Source organism: Balaenoptera borealis (assembly GCF_965194805.1).
Source record: "Balaenoptera borealis genome assembly, chromosome: 9".
NCBI lineage: Eukaryota > Metazoa > Chordata > Mammalia > Artiodactyla > Balaenopteridae > Balaenoptera > Balaenoptera borealis.
The window spans coordinates 37,732,548-37,749,742 of record NC_138873.1 but is presented as its reverse complement, the minus strand read 5'-3'; the positions used below and the strand labels follow the sequence as shown (position 1 = coordinate 37,749,742).

Sequence of the window (17,195 nt, the reverse complement as noted above, 5' to 3'; positions counted from 1 at the left end):
CTAGAATTCCTATTAGATGTATGTTGGACCTATTTTTATAGCTTCTATTTCACTTAACCACACTTTCTTAATTTCCCGCTATTTAATTTCTCTTGCAGCATTCTGGGTGGTTCCTTTGGGTTTCTAATACCTGAAACTTTCCCTTTATTTCTCAGCAGTGTGTTTTTAAATTTTTTAAAGTCAAATTTTATTCAACATTTCTAGGTACTGGTACTAGGAGGGAGGCCATATATATTACTTCAGTCTATCATGATGCTGGATTTAGTTGAATTCTTTATACTACATATTTACACAAGATGTGATCTTGTGCTATGCAGAGACAATGTCTAAAGCTTCTGATAAATCACAGAACACTTCCAATTCCTTGATCCACCAAAATCAACCTGACTTAGAAAAGTACTGAAAGTGTAAGATGACCCTACAAAATTTCTGGGCACATACAGAATTTTGTCTTTAGTGTAGCATAATTATAGTATAACTCTTTGAAAAGTGTGTGTGTGTTTGTGTGTGTGTATAGATACATGCATATATATGGAAAGATTCATTTCCTTCCAAATTCCTAATCAATTGAGGAGATGCAGATTATGCTTCTCACATTTGGAACATAATAAGAAATTGAGAGAAGGGTGGAAGGGAAGAGAAGGAAGTAAAGAGGGAGTGAGAGAACACATGTGATGACAGACAGTATACTGTTCGAAGAGATTAAAAACATCATAATCCAACAGAACTCTCAGTCTTTTAATCAGCTAAGCTTAACTTTAGAGAGTATCTTATTTTGTTGTTAATTTGTTTGAGTTGTTTTTTTTTTAACCAGTAGATTTACTAATTTAAATATTAGTACTTAGCAAAAAATATTTAATAGGCTGTACACATTTACTTCAGAGTATGTACCTTTCACCCTTTTCCCCAAATACTAACCTCTCCCATAAGACAAAAAGCATCACATCCCCCATGTAAGATCCCTAATTTGTGTTTCATGTTCATAGCTTTATATTGGAGCTTCCAAAACTGAAAGCAGTTACAAATATTCAATAGGGAATACCACTTTTACATAACTCAGGTAATCTAGGACAAGCATCCTGACAGTTCAGTATTATAATCTTCTTTCACATCAAAGTTTTGAAGTATTTCTTTTTGTAAACAAAATTCTTTTAATCAATAAACTTCCTAATACGTCTTTATAGTACTTTTTGCCTACACTTTTTTTAGCCATTTTTTAAAATTGAAGTTTAGTTAATTTACAATGTTTTGTTAGTTTCAGGTGTACAGCAAAGTGATTCAGTTATATATATTCTTTTTCAGATTCTTTTCTGTTATAGGCTATTACAAGATATTGAATACAGTTCCCTGTGCTATACAGTAGGTTCTTGTTGTTTATCTATTTTATATATAGTAGTGTGTATCTGTCAGTCCCAAACTCCTAATTTATCCCTCCCACCTTTTCCCTTTGGTAACCATAAGTTTGTTTTCTATATTTGTGAGTCTATTTCTGCTTTGTATTGGGTTGGCTAAAAAGTTCATTTGGGGTTTTCTGTAAAATCACAGACAAACCTGAACGAACTTTTTGGCCAGCCCAATAAATAAACTCATTTATATCATATTTTAGATTCCACATATAAGTGATATCATATGATACGTGTCTTTCTCTGTATGACTTACTTAATATGATAATCTCTAGGTCCATCCATGTTATTGAAAATGGCATTATTTCATTCTTTTTTTATGGCTGAGTAATATTCCATTGTGCATATATACCACATCTTCTTTATCCATTCATCTGTCGGTAGACACTTAGGTTTCTTCCGTGTCTTGGCTATTGTAGATAGTGCTGCTATGAACATTGGGGTGCATGTATCTTTTCGATATGGAGATTTCTCTGGATATATGCCCAGGAGTGGGATTGCAGGATCATATGGTGACTCTATTTTTAGTTTTCTTAAGGAACCGCCATACTGTTCTCCACAGTAGCTGCACCAATTTACATTCCCACCAACAATGTAGGAGGGTTACTTTTTCTCCACACCCTCTCTAGCATTTATTTGTAGACTTTTTAATGATGGCCATCCTGACAGGTATGAAGTGATACCTCATTGTAGTTTTGATTGCATTTCTCTAATAATTAGTGATATTGAGTATCTTTTCATGTGTCTGTTGGCCATCTGTATGTCTTCTTTGGAAAAATGTCTATTTAGGTCTTCTGCCCATTTTTTGGCTGGGTTGTTCATTTTTTGAAGTATTTCTTTTACTTTATCTTACTGTATGCTTATTTGGGACTCTAAGGAAGAGGACTTCATTGACAAATCATTTTTTTAAGAAATATTTGCCATATTTTAATATGTACATCTATGTACTTATTAAAGAACTGAGAACTACATTGGAGAAAATATAGAATATGAATATTATGACTTGCAGATATCAGAAAATATACTGACTTATGATTGAAATCTGCCTAATGAAAGTAAAGTGAATCTTAAGAAGAAAATCTTGAGCATATATTCCACAACTCTGCAAAACAGTTTTATGCTGAACCTCTGAGCCAGAAATGTGAGAAAGTAAAGTAATTGAAGCCTGTCAGCAAAGAAAATCAGCCAGCAGAGTGATGATTCCTATTACAAGAGAAAGACTTCTATGAAAACAGACTCACAGATATCAATATTTCCTGTACATTCTCTTTATTTCTAAATCATAAATCATACTTCTTTAATAAGCTTGCTGTCTTTATTGTTGGGATAAGTGTAATGTTTTACACATTTTGGGGACAGTAATTGGCAACTGCATTAAGAATCCCAACTCGTGCACAAATCCCTGGATGGCACCCAGGAACCTTGATCCTTGATCTAAGGCAAATAAATTCTCCAAGTTTTATAAAGTGAGGGTCACTTATAGCTAACTGTGATATTGAAACTCTCATAATATGGTGCTCAGTGAGAGAACAAGCTAGTCTAAGTGGCAAAGAGTTGAAAATTGAAGAGTTTTATATAAAATATAAGCTACTTTTAGTATGCAGTCACAACAAGCTTGAAAAATAAAGAAAACAACAGTAATTCAGCTTTAAAATTATAGTGCTCAGTTGTTAAAAGGTCACCTCCCCTTGGCCTCATTTTTGCTTAATTCGGACAGGTTAATCTTCTTTTCTGTTGTTTTTTCAATTTGGAAAGAAACTGGGATCTCTGCTAGTACTCCTCATCCATCAAATCCTGTGACCTTGAAAGAAAATTCGGGCTCTACTTCTCAGGAGAGAGTCTGAAAATGAGAATTAAAATAGGTCTTCTCAGTGGAGACCCACAGCAACATGTAATAAGACATGTAAAAAAAGATCCTATCACTGCAGGCATACTGTAATCTTTCTCAAAGTAACATATGGAGTCAAAATGAGAATTCATTCAAGCTCAGAATTAAAAAAATCAGTGAGATGTTAAATCTTCTAAAAATCGACTAAAATTGTCTATGAAAAATTTTAATGGAAGTCAACGATTTTGTAATTTGTTTCCTTTCAACTCTTATGAAAAGCTCTGCATCTCAAAATATGAAACATTTTAAACTCTGATTCTCTAGAAAGAATCCCAGAAAAGAATAGAAATATTAACAAAAGGTATGAGTAATGATATCATATTCATTATTACAATTTTTAAATTTAAAAAGGTACAAGGACATCTCTAAGTAACCACAGGGTGGTCTGCTTTTATGATAAGAAATGCAGAATTAGGATGAATATATAATGAGCACTGTCATAGCAGCAGTATTCAATATCTGAGAGTCAACTTTATTTTACTGTTTTAAGTGTATTAAGGAAAACTTAACATGATCCCAGAACACAATGGAAAGTTTATGAACGTATCAGGTGTAATTCTTCCTTTTGATTTCACAGTAAGCAACCTGTATAAGAGTGTATAACGATCACCAGGTAAATTCCTTTTCCTCTTCTAGAATTATTCAACAACAAAAAAACATCAGGACTAAGAATAAGTTTCATTAATTTAAGACTAAAGGGTTTTTGATACAGTTGAGAACTACAGAGATTTTAGTCTGACTAAATTAAAAAAAATTATTGTAATCTTATTTAATACCAACTTCATGCAAGACCATTATGTAAATAAAAGAAAAAAATCCTACCACAGGTATGTGTTTTCCAAGCTTCTTGTAACTAAAGCCATACATGCGCATCCCCACATCTCCAAATTCAGGGCTGTTTTCTATTTACAAGTTGCTCCATTTACAAGGAAAAGCCAGACAATGCTCTCTAAAAATGACTCAGGGTCCAGGGAAATTTAATCATAATCCAACGCAAAATTATCTCTACATTAATATTTAGGATAACCAATCTCACATACACTGATTTATTATCAACTACAAAATTATATGGGAATAACAAGTATATTCTTAACATCTAGTACAAAAGGGTATAAAGCATCAAAAGGGCAGTATAACATTTCATGTTTTATTTATTTTAAAAGACAGTGTTTACTGTGAGAATATTATTAGAAATTTAATTGAGCAAAGCTCAGGCTGAGTCAACTCAGAAAGAATCCATATTCCTTTTTCACTACTTACTGGATGGTGGCCTTAGGGAAATTATTTAATCTCTTTCCTCTTGTATAAAATTGGGAGATAATAGAACCTACTCATTATTGGGTTGTTGTAAGATTAAATGTGAAATACTCCTTGGCTAAAGTAAAGAATATAGTGCTAGGTACATAGTAAGTGCTCAATAAATGTAATTCCAATTTTTTCTAATTTTATTTTGGCACCTGCATTGAATAACATGAATATGTCTTATGACTCCAATATTCAGATTTTATATCTTCCAATATTGATAAAGGAAGCAACCTATTTTATACTACTTAAAGCTTCAATAGGCTTTTCAAGATAAATTTGAGCAGGGTGATGTAGTAAATGCAATGTAATATGACTGCCGTTGTAGTGATAATTAGCACCTCTATCCCATTACATAACCATCCCTTCTTTTTAGGTCAGAATAATTAAGTTTTAGTCTCTTAGCAAGTTTGACGATTATAATACAATATGGTTGTCTATATTCAGTATACTGTGCATTAGGTTTCTAGGTTTTATTTTAAATTTGGACCCTTAAACAACATCTGTTCTAGCCCCCCAACTCCTGCCCCAGCCCAGCCTCTGGTAACCTCAATTTTATTCTCTGTTTTTACAAATTTGGCTTTATTAGATTCCACATGTAAGTAATATCATACAGGAATTGTCTTTCTTTGTATGATTTATCTCACTTAACATAATGTGCTCAAGGTCCATCCATGTTGCTGCAAATGGCAGGATGTCCTTCTTCCTTATGGATGAAAAATATTCCTTTATACAAAAGTTTTTGTGCAGCAAAAGAAACAGTTTGAAAAATTGAAAGGCAACATATAGAATGGGAAAAAAATTTTGTAAAACATATATCAAATAAGGGGTTAATATCCAGAATATATAAAGAACTCATACAACTGAATAACAACAACAACAAAACAATCCAATTAAAAAATGGGCAGAGGAGCTAAGTAGACATTTGTCCAAAGAAGATATCTAAATGGCTAATAGGTACATGAAAAGATGCTGAACATCACTGATGATTGGGAAATGCAAATCAAAACGACAATGATCTATAACCTCACACCTGTTAGAATAGCTGTCACCAAGAGGACAAGAGATAACAAGTGTTGGCAAGGATGTAGAGAAAAGAGTCCTTGAATATTGTTGATGGAAATGTAAATTGGTTCAACCATTATGGAAAACAATATGGAGGTACCTCAAACAAAAATATAGCTAGTGGGAAGCAGCCGCATAGCACAGGGAGATCAGCTCAGTGCTTTGTGACCACCTAGAGGGGTGGGAGGGAGACGCAAGAGGGAGGGGATATGGAGATGTGCATACACATAGCTGATTCACTTTGTTATACGGCAGTAACTAACACAACAATTATACCTCAATAAAGATGTTAAATAAATAAATAAATAAATCTACCATTTGATCCAGCAATTTCACTTTTGGAAATATACCCTCAAAACAATGAAAACAGGGTATCAAAGAGACATGTTGCACTCCCATGTTTATTACAGCATTATTTACAATAGCCAAGATATGAAAACAATTCAAGGAGAATTCTTATGCTGATTAATTCAACAAATGTTTATCGAGCGGCTAATTGCCAGAAATCCAGTCAGATGTTAAAGTGAGTGGCAGTAAGTATCCAGCCCTCAGTACTGAGGTGCATAACATTGCTGTCTATCTTAGCTAAAGTTTACAATTCAGACTCTTCTGATGGTTTGTTCACTTCTCTAAATTCATGGTGAAATATGATGGGAAAATGGAAATGTCTTTACTTAAATTGTTTTAGCTCAAATTGCATAAAATTTCTATTACAGACAGTTATTATTCAACCCTCGTTATCTGTGTGTGTTTACAGGATGCACGTATAGTTAGAATTCTGCTCCACTGACTTCATAATTTGAAAGAAAAATAAAAACATGATAGCTCTATTAATTATTTACATTCTGCATTTAGTTCTAACAGATTCTGGAAAAGTGTATACAGGAAACACTGATCAGTGAAATTTGTGTGGGCAAAGTTGCCGTTGGAGAGTGGCGCTTGCATTTTGAGGAAACGAGTACACTGGCATTTTGAACCAAACTAAATATGAGACTGGAAAGTTCATTTTAGTAAAGCTGAAAGATGGCTTTTTTTTTGATAATTTAATTTTTACCTTTTAATTATGTGCAAGCTCAAGATAAAGTTCTGTCTTACTTCACAACAATGATCTAACCTCTTTATAGCAATTCTGCCCTTCAGGGCCAACACATAACTCCAGAGACCATATTCCCAGATTACAGTATTCCCCCCTTATCTGCAGGGGATACGTTCCAAGACCCCGACTCTGAAACCACGGAGAGTATTGAAACCCTATACAGTTGATCCTTGAACAACAATGGGGTTAGGGGCACCAACTCCTCACACAGTCAAAAATCTACTTATAACTTCTGATTCCCCCAAAACTTAACTACTAATAGCTTACTATTGACCAGAAGCCTTACCAATAACATAAACAGTCGATTAACACATATTTTGTATGTTATATATATTATATACCGTATTCTTGCAATAAGGTAAGCTAGAGAAAAGAAAATGCTATTAAGGAAAATCATAAGAAAGAAAATACATTTACAGTACTGTAGTTATCAATTCTGTAAGTTTACATCATCTGTTTACAAGGTGAATCACCTGTCAGTATTTACATCAATATTATATGATACAAAACACTGTAGATATTATACATATTACCAACACTAGACCTCAAAAATGAAAAGATAATGTGAAAAAAAATTTATTTACAGGTATAACAATTCGTGCATCGAGAATGAAGAAGCAGCAATATGACTGCTTTATGGTAGCCTAGTATAACTGATACAGTTGCTCCATGGTAGCCTGGCCTACACACAAATGAATAAATCATTATAAAAATTTTATGGCATATATTATTACAGTCATATTCATAATACAGTTTTGAAACATTGTTACATTTAACAAAACACACTTACCTATGATGATAGCCTTCTCCAATTACAAGAGAGAGAGACGTACTGTATGGTAATGTAATTCTTTGAAAGCATAGTTATAAAACAGTAAGAAAACTAACACATTGTTAATTATTTATTAAATGTCACTCACTTTATGCCTACATAAGTATAGACTAGTATCTATATATATTTTATACATTCATGACATACCTAACTTTTCCATATTTCTAGGTAATGCAGTTTGCCTGTGAACTTTTTCAAATTGTTGCAAATCTGCCAGAATTTTCCAATATATTTATGGAAAACATCTGCATATATATAAGTGGACCCATGTAGTTCAAACCCATGTTCTTCAAGGGTCAACTGTATATATCAATACTGTGTTTTTTCCTATACATACATACCTATCATAAAGTTCAATTGATAAATTAGGCACAGTAAGAGAATATCCAAATTGCCAGCATCACTACTCTTGCACTTTGGGGCATTATTAAGTAAAATAAGGGTTACTTGAACACAGGTACTGTGATACCGCAACAATCGGTCTGATAACTAAGATGGCTACTAAGTGGCACATGGGCAGGATATGCCAGACAAAGGGACGATTCACGTCCAGGGCCTGGGCTGGAAGGAGTGGGAAGGCACAAATTTTCACCACGCTACTTAGAATGGTGAGCAGTTTAAAACTTATGAACTGTTTATTTCTGGAAATTTCCATGTAATCTTCTCAGACTGTAGTTGACTGAAGGTAACTGAAACTGCAGAAAGCTAAACTGTGGATAAGGGGAGACTACTGGATACCATGTGAATGGTGTCTCTGGAATTCCTCAGTGCAGCAGCCGTGCTTGTGTCCAGGTGCTCTGAATATTTGATTCCATTTTTTGCCATGATCTCAGTTGTTTCTCAGAGTAACTGTTGCTTACAAATATTCCCTCAGGCGATCTTTCTTTCTTTTTCTCTTTCTTTTTTATGGAGCATTGTACAAAGTTATGGTGTTAAAAAAGTTATAATATTTTGGCAATAAATTTTAGAACAAAAAGATAAAACAACATGAAACTCAACTAGTCTATGAAAAATAATTCTGCTCAACAAGGTTTTTCTTTTTCAAGATTTCCCAGATCTTTTTGATGGAATGGGTATATAGACCATGGTCAATATAATTATATGATCCTTTAAAGAAATCAAGTCTGTTCCAAATAGTTCATTTTAATTGACTAATACATTTTTTTCTCCTTGCACGTTTGACTCTTTGCTGCAAGACCAGATGGAGAACTTTTCAATTGTTGCCAAAATATATAAGATGTTAATATATAAGATGTATGTTTAGATGTATGTATGTGTGTGTATGTGTGTATGGGTGAATATATTCAATCTATACATGTTCACAAAATGAAAAATAATCTCTGTGGTTCTAAATCATGCCAGCTTTATTCAGTGTTACCATGATAATCATTGTACATAACAAAGGCCTCTTCTGGTCCTTTTTTATATTTTTTGCTAATGTAAACCATAATATAATGCTATATGCCTGCTTAAAAGTGTGTTTAAAATTAAGTAGTGTTTTATTTAATAATAGAAAAATCACACTCCATTACAGAGCCCTCCTTATAGATCTTGTTTTGTCAGTTTTATAGGGACAGTTTTTTATAGTAAGGATCCCAGAGACCCCACAACAGAATATAAAATGTAGGTTTCAGATGAGAGAGGAATGATGTCTCTATCTCATTCCCTTATTGTGGAACCTGAATTGGCCTGGAATTACATATGATTAGATGTTCTGCTCCTGGTCACCTCTTCTTATCTCCCTAAAGACAGTAACCCCATACTGGCAAGGCCCTGACAGTGAGTCAGGCATCCTTAGCACCTCACCGTAGTCCAGGCCCTAATGGTACAAAGAGACTCCAAATAGGAGAGGCTTGAGCTGGTCATTCAGGTCAGGGAAGGATTCACCAGGGAAGTGAAGCTTAAGATCAGCTCTGAAAGATGAGCAGAAATTAACTAGATAAGGGGATGGGGGGAGACTGTTCCAGGTAAAATAGCATATGCAAAGGTCCTTTGATGGCAAGACCTTTGCATATGACAAGTACCAGGAACTAAGAGCAAGCTACTGTGACCAAAGTCCAGAGCATGACGAGGTACAAATGAGAGGCAGGAAAGGATTGTAGGAACCTAGTCAGGCAGGGCTCTGGAAGCCTGATGAAGGATGTTACTTTTTATATTAATTAAAGGGAAAGAATTTAGGCAGAGTAGCTCTGCCTTTTGAAAGTAGTACTGTACTGAAGCTGGAGCGTCCAGGAAGCATGGGTGTTGAGTTCCAATCAGGGGACTTTGCAGGAGTCTAGACAAAAGATGATGGAGTTGAAAACAGTAAGAGTTCTTTAGGAAGTAACTCAAGAGGAAGACTGGACTGCAGAAGAAGGGTGAAGGAGGTGGGAAGAATAACTTCCAAGTTTTACTGTCATTGTAATTAGGAGACAAAATTAGGTCAATATACTGAACACACATACACACAGGCACAGAGAAATAGAAAATCTTTTCTTTTGTTAGAGAATGGCCATCCTTCCATCATTATATTTGTAATCAGGAGACTAGAAACTCAACGAGTCCCAAACTTTAAAGAAAGTGAAGGTGTTCTCCACACTGTATAGCAAATATTCTCATAATTTTAAATTATCAGGATAATGTTAGTCTAAAGGATAAATAGGTGAATTCTATCATTGTAAAATCACAGTCCCTCAAGTCAATTTAAGCTCACTTAGCTTTACTAAAATATCAATAATATTCTTTTGCCCTCTCTTCATTCTTTTTTATTTAAAACACAAATTGATGAAATACAGCCTAAGGGTTAAATCTGGCCCTCAGTCTGTTTTTGTAAATAAAGTTTTATTGGAACCCAGCCATATCCATTCATTGACCTCTTGTCCATGGCTTCTCATAGGCTACAAGGGCACAGTGGAATAGTTGCAACAGAAACTCGATGGCCCACGAAGTTTAAAACATTTGGCCTTCTGAATGGGACCTCAAAACACTAAATTCTAAATATATAATAACAAAGTGTATTTTTGAAAAACTATATCTTCTGCCTTAATATGAATTTCTTATTTCTTTAGAACAAACATAATTTTATATGTAATTTTGGGGTCCTGGAATAAATATCCTTCTAGTCTACCATTCTTAAACTATGCTTTCTGTTGTTTTTCTCTTTTTCTAACATATATCTTATTAGTCAATCTCTGGCATATTCAAAGGCAGGCATAGTCCCAAGACAATTACATGTATAACTATCAATTTTTATTGCACATATTCCATATTAATGCATCAGCTGCTTTATTAAAATATTTGGAAAGTATTTATACACTAAAATGTGTGCTGAGTCTAAATGCTTCACTGAGGAATAAATAAAAGTTGTCATCTCAAATGTAGTAATAAAGCATTGATACCGTTGAGAGTCTACTCTCTTATACAAAGTATTCTAATAGTCCGTGGATCCAAGGAACTCAGTGAGAACTTCTGTTTAATAATTTAAGTAAAGATATTTAGACAGAGATGGGAGCTGACCAGGAGATGAGAAAGATGAGGTAGCCACAGATAAAACAGACAGAAGTAAGGGTCTTAGTAAGATTGGCTATGAAATAAAGTGCTCCTTTGCTTTAGAATTTGAAAAGCATTGCACTATTTAATAAGATATGCAAATTGCAGTTCCTAAATTCAAGACCATTTAGAGATTTCATTCATTGTAGTAACCAGTTTTGTTTTTGGTTTTTTTTTTTTTGAGATCTATGTGGGCAAATTCTTAAAGAGTAAATTCTCGTATTGGTTAATACTTTTTCTTATATTAATGCCTCACAAGTACACTAGACTAACTAAAACTTGCAAAATGCTGTTGAAAACGTCCTATGACAATTTCACGTTCTTCTGTATGCCTCACTGCTAAGGAATTAGGTGGCTCTTCTGAAAAGAGACTCTGTGGACCTTATGTCAAAGGCTGTGGGACTTGTGAGATGCCAGTCCGCCATCATCCCTACATCCAACCTTTCATCTGGAACTCATTGAATGCACCATATCAGTTCTGCCAAATGATGTGTCAAAACCTAGGGGAAAAAAACTAAACAAAAAGTCCTTAAGACACAGTGTGCAAATAGTCATTAAAAGCAGTAATTATAGCCACAAATAAAAGGACAATCTTTAGATACTAACCAATAATAGCTCTTTTCAACTATATGTACCTGTATGAGTAAACATCAAAGTCAGTATTATCATCTACTAATACAAATCACTACTGCCTATCAGTGGGAGCCAAAGTATAGTATCAGTAAAAATTCATGCTTTAGATTTTCTTAGAGTTGTATTTAAGGGGGAAAAATTCCGTGTGTTCATATTTGTACCTGCCAAGTTTCATTATTTTAGTGGTACCCTATCCCCTTTGTAAGCCATTTTAAGTTCTTTATTACAATGAAGGGAAAGTAAATAAACAAATTGGGCAAAATCAGCACAGACGATATTAAAACAAACACCCCCTGAGCTTGCTTCTGCTGGGTTTTGGCTCTATTTTCCATGAACATGCTATGTAAGCTGATTAATGCGTCTCTTATCCCATTTGGGAGAACAAAGTGATTCTTCAAACAGAGATACCCACAGCATTCAAAACTGCCCGTGATATTTGCACTCAGGATGTTTGTTCTAGTGGTGTATATGTGTTCGTGTGTGTGCAAACCCTCTTTATATACACATTTTTTTCAATTAAAAATGAAAAACATACATATTTTAAAGAAGGCAAAAAAGAACACCATGACTAATACATACTAGGTGTTAAATATTTGAGAAATGTTGTAGGTGTCAAAGTAACTTTCTTTGACATAACTTGTGTCAATAATTATGCTTACAAATTATAAGCAAGTAGAACTGTTTTGGGGCTTCTCTGTCATGTATATTTCCTATACCTCTCAAGACGAAGACTTTATTATCTTATACATATAGATACTTTGTTCAAGAGTAGATCCATAGTTCTTTTGATCCAATTGGGCATCAAGCAATACATTCATCTAGACTAGAACATTCTAGAGCTATTCCAAAATAAGTTCTTTGAAAGTTTGTGGAAAAACTTCTCAAGCCATAAGAAGTGGGTATTAGACATGCAACTCAATTGATTTTGACATAAGTGGAAATCACCAAAATTAAAAGCTGGATTTCAGTTAACATGTGCATCTCTGTTTTGTGGGCCTGAGCAGGATGGCCTCACTTTATATATCTCTTTCTAATTATGAGTTATTTTCCCAACCAGGCTTTTAGAGCACATATCTCTAGTTTCTGCTAAGAATCAGTCTAACAGTTGATACTTTGGTACTTATGCTACATCATATTATCACTTTCCAAAACAACATAACAGTTTTTTTTTTAAAGCAAGCAAAATGGTTAGGCTTGCAAATTTAACAGAACCTAAAGATAGAAAATGTAAAAGACCTGTAGATTTTCTTCCATGGGTAGATGTAAATGCTAATGAAGTGTTCCTTAAAACAAATTTAAATTAAACCATGAGCTACCTTCAACGAATATATGAAAGTTCAAGAACAATTGAAAATGTAACTGCCATTAGGATCAGACGGAGTACCGACGTGCTGATGGGCCACATTCTTAGGCGGAAGGTAGTTTTCCTTCTCCTGCATATTAATAATGACAGGTGGTGCTGGAGATAATTTTAACCAGATTATGGTGAACTGTAGTTCTGATTCAAAGGCTTTTTTCACTGCTTTGTTTGAATAAAGTATGACTGAACACAGTTTAAAATTCATTTATTTCCCAAAAGCATTTGAAGATTTTTGTGAGAGAACTGATGAGGTACTTGCTTTTTTTTTTTTCAAAAATAAATAAATAAATCTTTGAAAAACTTAAAGCACTGATTTTTAAAGGGCTTCACAGACATTTATGTGAAGAAAGCTTTTTCTAATTCCTGAATGTGAAGATGCCTGTTCACAGAGCTTCCAGACCTGAAGTGTGTATGCTTGCATGTGTGTGTGTGTTTGTAAAGAATGCATAGAAAAATAATTTCTTATCCTTGGACTTTTAAAACAAAGCTTCTCCTAATTGGCAAGATATGGAAATCATTTCAGCCAAGAAGTGAAAACTTATATCTCTTTGGTGTTTACATATTACAAGAAAAAGTGTTTTTTCTAAGTAAGCTAAACTTTGACTAGCATCTGCCTCTTGGTCAAATTTGAGGCATGTGAATCTCATTCAAAAGCCTTGAAGGAAGCTTTAAATCAATCAAACCCGTTTCTTTTATGAACTCGGGCACCTGCACGCGTGTATGTATGTGTATGCATGTGTTTGAGAACGTAAGAATAAATGTATACGCTTCTGATTTTTGACAGGCATGTTTAAGGCATAGTCTCATTTGCTAAAGCAATCAAAAGCAAAAATATAATCAAAATTCTCAGATACCAAGTTTTTAAAGCAATTAAATATTAGTCAATGTTAGGACTTTAAATTGTTCAGACAAAGATTTCCTTTTTTAAAGCAATGCTATGTGCATTGTGCTAACAAAAGAAGTATATGTGAAGATAGCACCAAATCATTATAGCTCAAGTCATTTATCTTTATTTAACAATACTTATATCTTGCTTACTATATTCCAACCTGTTTGCAAATATGAACTCACTCCTCTTAATATAATGAAGTGGGGACTTTTTGTACCCCTATTTTATTTCTTACATGCACATGACGTTGAAACACAGACAAGCCGAGGTCCAACAGCTCATGAAAATGGTGGACCCCAGATATGAATTTAGGCATCCTTCTGTTTATGGCAGTTATTTTGACAACATCAAAATCTGTGTTCTTAACCACATACCCAACCTCCTTAATCACTGTCACCCTTTGAACTGAAAGCACTTTATAAATTCTGAGTCAGGGACTTCCAACCAAAATTAAATAATCCTGAAAAAGAAAGGAGAAAGCTATACCACTCTGTACTAATTCTTTCTGTCAAATATCCCAAGTACTTAAAAAGCATCCCTTATAAATCTCTTTCAAGGGGTAATAGATTTGCTCTAATCCTTAACCAAAGTAAGGAGAATATAAGAGCTACTGTGGGTATAAGTCCACAAAGGCAAATGAGCTAGAAATATGACTTAGTGCTTCAAAGCCCAACTTAGCTTTTTAACTCTGAGCCTCCCTTTAAGGGTCCACACCAGGTGTCTGCTCTTTCCCTAGCATCTTCCATAGTGTCAGGATATTGAGGAGGAGGAGGAAGTTGGGTCATCTGCTCTTATAAGTGGTCCACGCAGGTTAGGAATGAGATGCGTATTTTTCCAATTCTGGAGACCTGTTAGTTTTCTGCTACTTTGTACTACCTGTAAGAGCCAGGAATCTTGCCAGGTTGCATGTGATCCTGCCTGCTTGGAACTACCTGTCGGGCACTTCCCCAGTAGTGCCACCCCTGCCTAATCCTCTGAAATAATTTCTCTCTCTCTTGTCTCTCTCTCTTTCTCTTTGGATGTTTGGGAGAGAATTCCAGGGTTTTCTTCCATGATCTTGTCAAAGCTCCCTGAAAATGCCAATAATTATCCTTTTGCAAGGACCTTCAGTGCTTTGCACACAAACCCAGGGAGACTGGCAGGTTATTTTGGGTTTCTACTCTGCCACAGTTTCTCACTTGAGGTAATGAAAACAAAGCCAACTCTCTGCTAACATGGGGAAAGGTGAGGAGGACAATTCTAACCCAAGCATGCAAGTTTCCTCTTATAAATATTATGCTCATCTCAGAATGATTGCCCTTCTCTTAAAGAAAACACAAAGAACTTTTTTCCTAAAGCCAAGCTTTTAGAGGTTGAGTATATTCTGTATTAACAGGTATAAGGAAAGGGCTTTTAAAAGAAGAGTGTTTATCTTAATATTAGTTGCACTATTAGATCAGAAAACAATGTTGTTTGACCAACCCTTCTGTATTTATCAAATAAAAACTAGATGGTACATTCAGCATACAGATCTTTTTAAATGCCACTCTCAAATAAAAGGAGCCAAGGGTTCCTTGAAGAAATGACTGATTCTAGGGCTACAGCAGAGAACATGGAGATGAGCCTGGAATATCTGGTAACACCAGAAAGTTAGAAAATGATAACACACACACACACACACACACACACACACACACCCAATGAGGGCGTGTCAAAGGGATATAGGAGCCAACAGAAAGAGCCCTAAATGGCCAAACCTGGAACAATTTAGCAAAAAAATACATAACAGTATTGGATTATAACTCAAATATCTCTGAGTCTATACCAATATAAATAAATGATTAAATAGAGAATAGACAAGTCTCCTGTGAAGAAAATTTCAAATAACATTTGTAGATAGTATGCCCTCCAGAAGGTAGAGCATAACTATCCATTTCTTAAGTGTAGGCTGCCCATAGTGACTTCCTTCCAGAGAGTACAATATGGAAATAGTGGGGAAAAAGTAACTTTACAGTGAAAAACCTGACAAATACTGTCTCAGTCAGATGATCAAGGTTAATATCAATAGTAGTCATACATCATGTTGATAGCATGTAGTTTGTTTCTTTTTTTTAATTGGGGTATAGTTGCTTCACAATGTTGTGCTAGTTTCTTCTGTACAGCCAAGTGAATTAGCCACATATATACACATATCCCCTCCCTTTTGGATTTCCATCCCATCTAGGTCACCAAGGAGCATCGAGTAGACTTCCCCAAGCTATACAGCAGGCTCTTACCAGTTATCTATTCCATACATAGCAGTGTATACATGTCAATCCCAATCTCCAAGGTCATCCCACCACCCCCCTTCCCCCCTTGGTGTTCATGTGTTTGTTCTCTACGTCTGCATCTCTATTTCTGCTTTGCAAATAGGTTCATCTGTACCATTTTTCTAGATTCCACATATATGCATTAATATATGATATTTGTTTTTCTCTTTCTGACTTACTTCACTCTTTCTGACAGACTCTAGGTCCATCCACATCTCTACAAATTACCCAATTTCATTTCTTTTTATGGCTAAGTAATATTCCATTATATATATATATATACACACTACATCTTCTTTATCCATTCGTCTGTCGATGGACATTTAGGTTGCTTCCATGACCTGGCTATTGTAAATAGTGCTGCAGTGAACATTGGGGTGCCTGTGTCTTTTTGAATTATGGTTTTCTCAGGGTATATGCCCAGTAGTGGGATTGCTGGGTTATATGGTAGTTCTATTTTTAGTTTTTTAAGGAACCTCCATACTGTTCTCCCATAGTGGCTGTATCAGTTTACATTCCCACCAACAGTGCAAGAGGGTTCCCTTTTCTACACACCCTCTCCAGCATTTATTGTTTGTAGATTTTTTGATGATGGCCATTCTGACTGGTGTGAGGTGATACCTCATTGTAGTTTTGATTTGCATTTCTCTAATAATTAGTGATATTGAGCATATTTTCATGTGCCTTTTGGCCATCTGTATATCTTCCTTGGAGAAATGTCTATTTAGGTCTTCTGCCCATTTTTTGATTGGGTTGTAGTCTTGATAGGATGTGATGAGAATGGTGCTTTCCCTTTGTGGTCCTTCTCCCAAAAAACACATTACCTCAGTCTAATCATGAGGATAAGAGACAAACAAAAATTGAGGGAAATGCTGCAAATTGTCTGACCAGTATTCCTCAAAAATGTCAAG

General features: G+C 34.8%; 1 protein-coding gene and 1 long non-coding RNA gene across 12 annotated transcripts in view; both read left to right on the top strand.

The window, feature by feature from the left end:
- Positions 1–17,195, top strand: part of NKAIN2 (sodium/potassium transporting ATPase interacting 2) — a gene marked incomplete at its 3' end in the record, with an annotated part of 1,018,208 nt that overhangs the window by 671,153 nt on the left and 329,860 nt on the right. The window lies entirely within an intron of this gene.
- Positions 1–17,195, top strand: part of LOC309635297 — a 44,383-nt gene that overhangs the window by 21,197 nt on the left and 5,991 nt on the right. The window contains exon 2 of the long non-coding RNA XR_014248741.1: positions 1–17,195. This exon is cut by the window's left edge and continues 10,862 nt beyond it. This is a non-coding gene — a long non-coding RNA (uncharacterized lncRNA).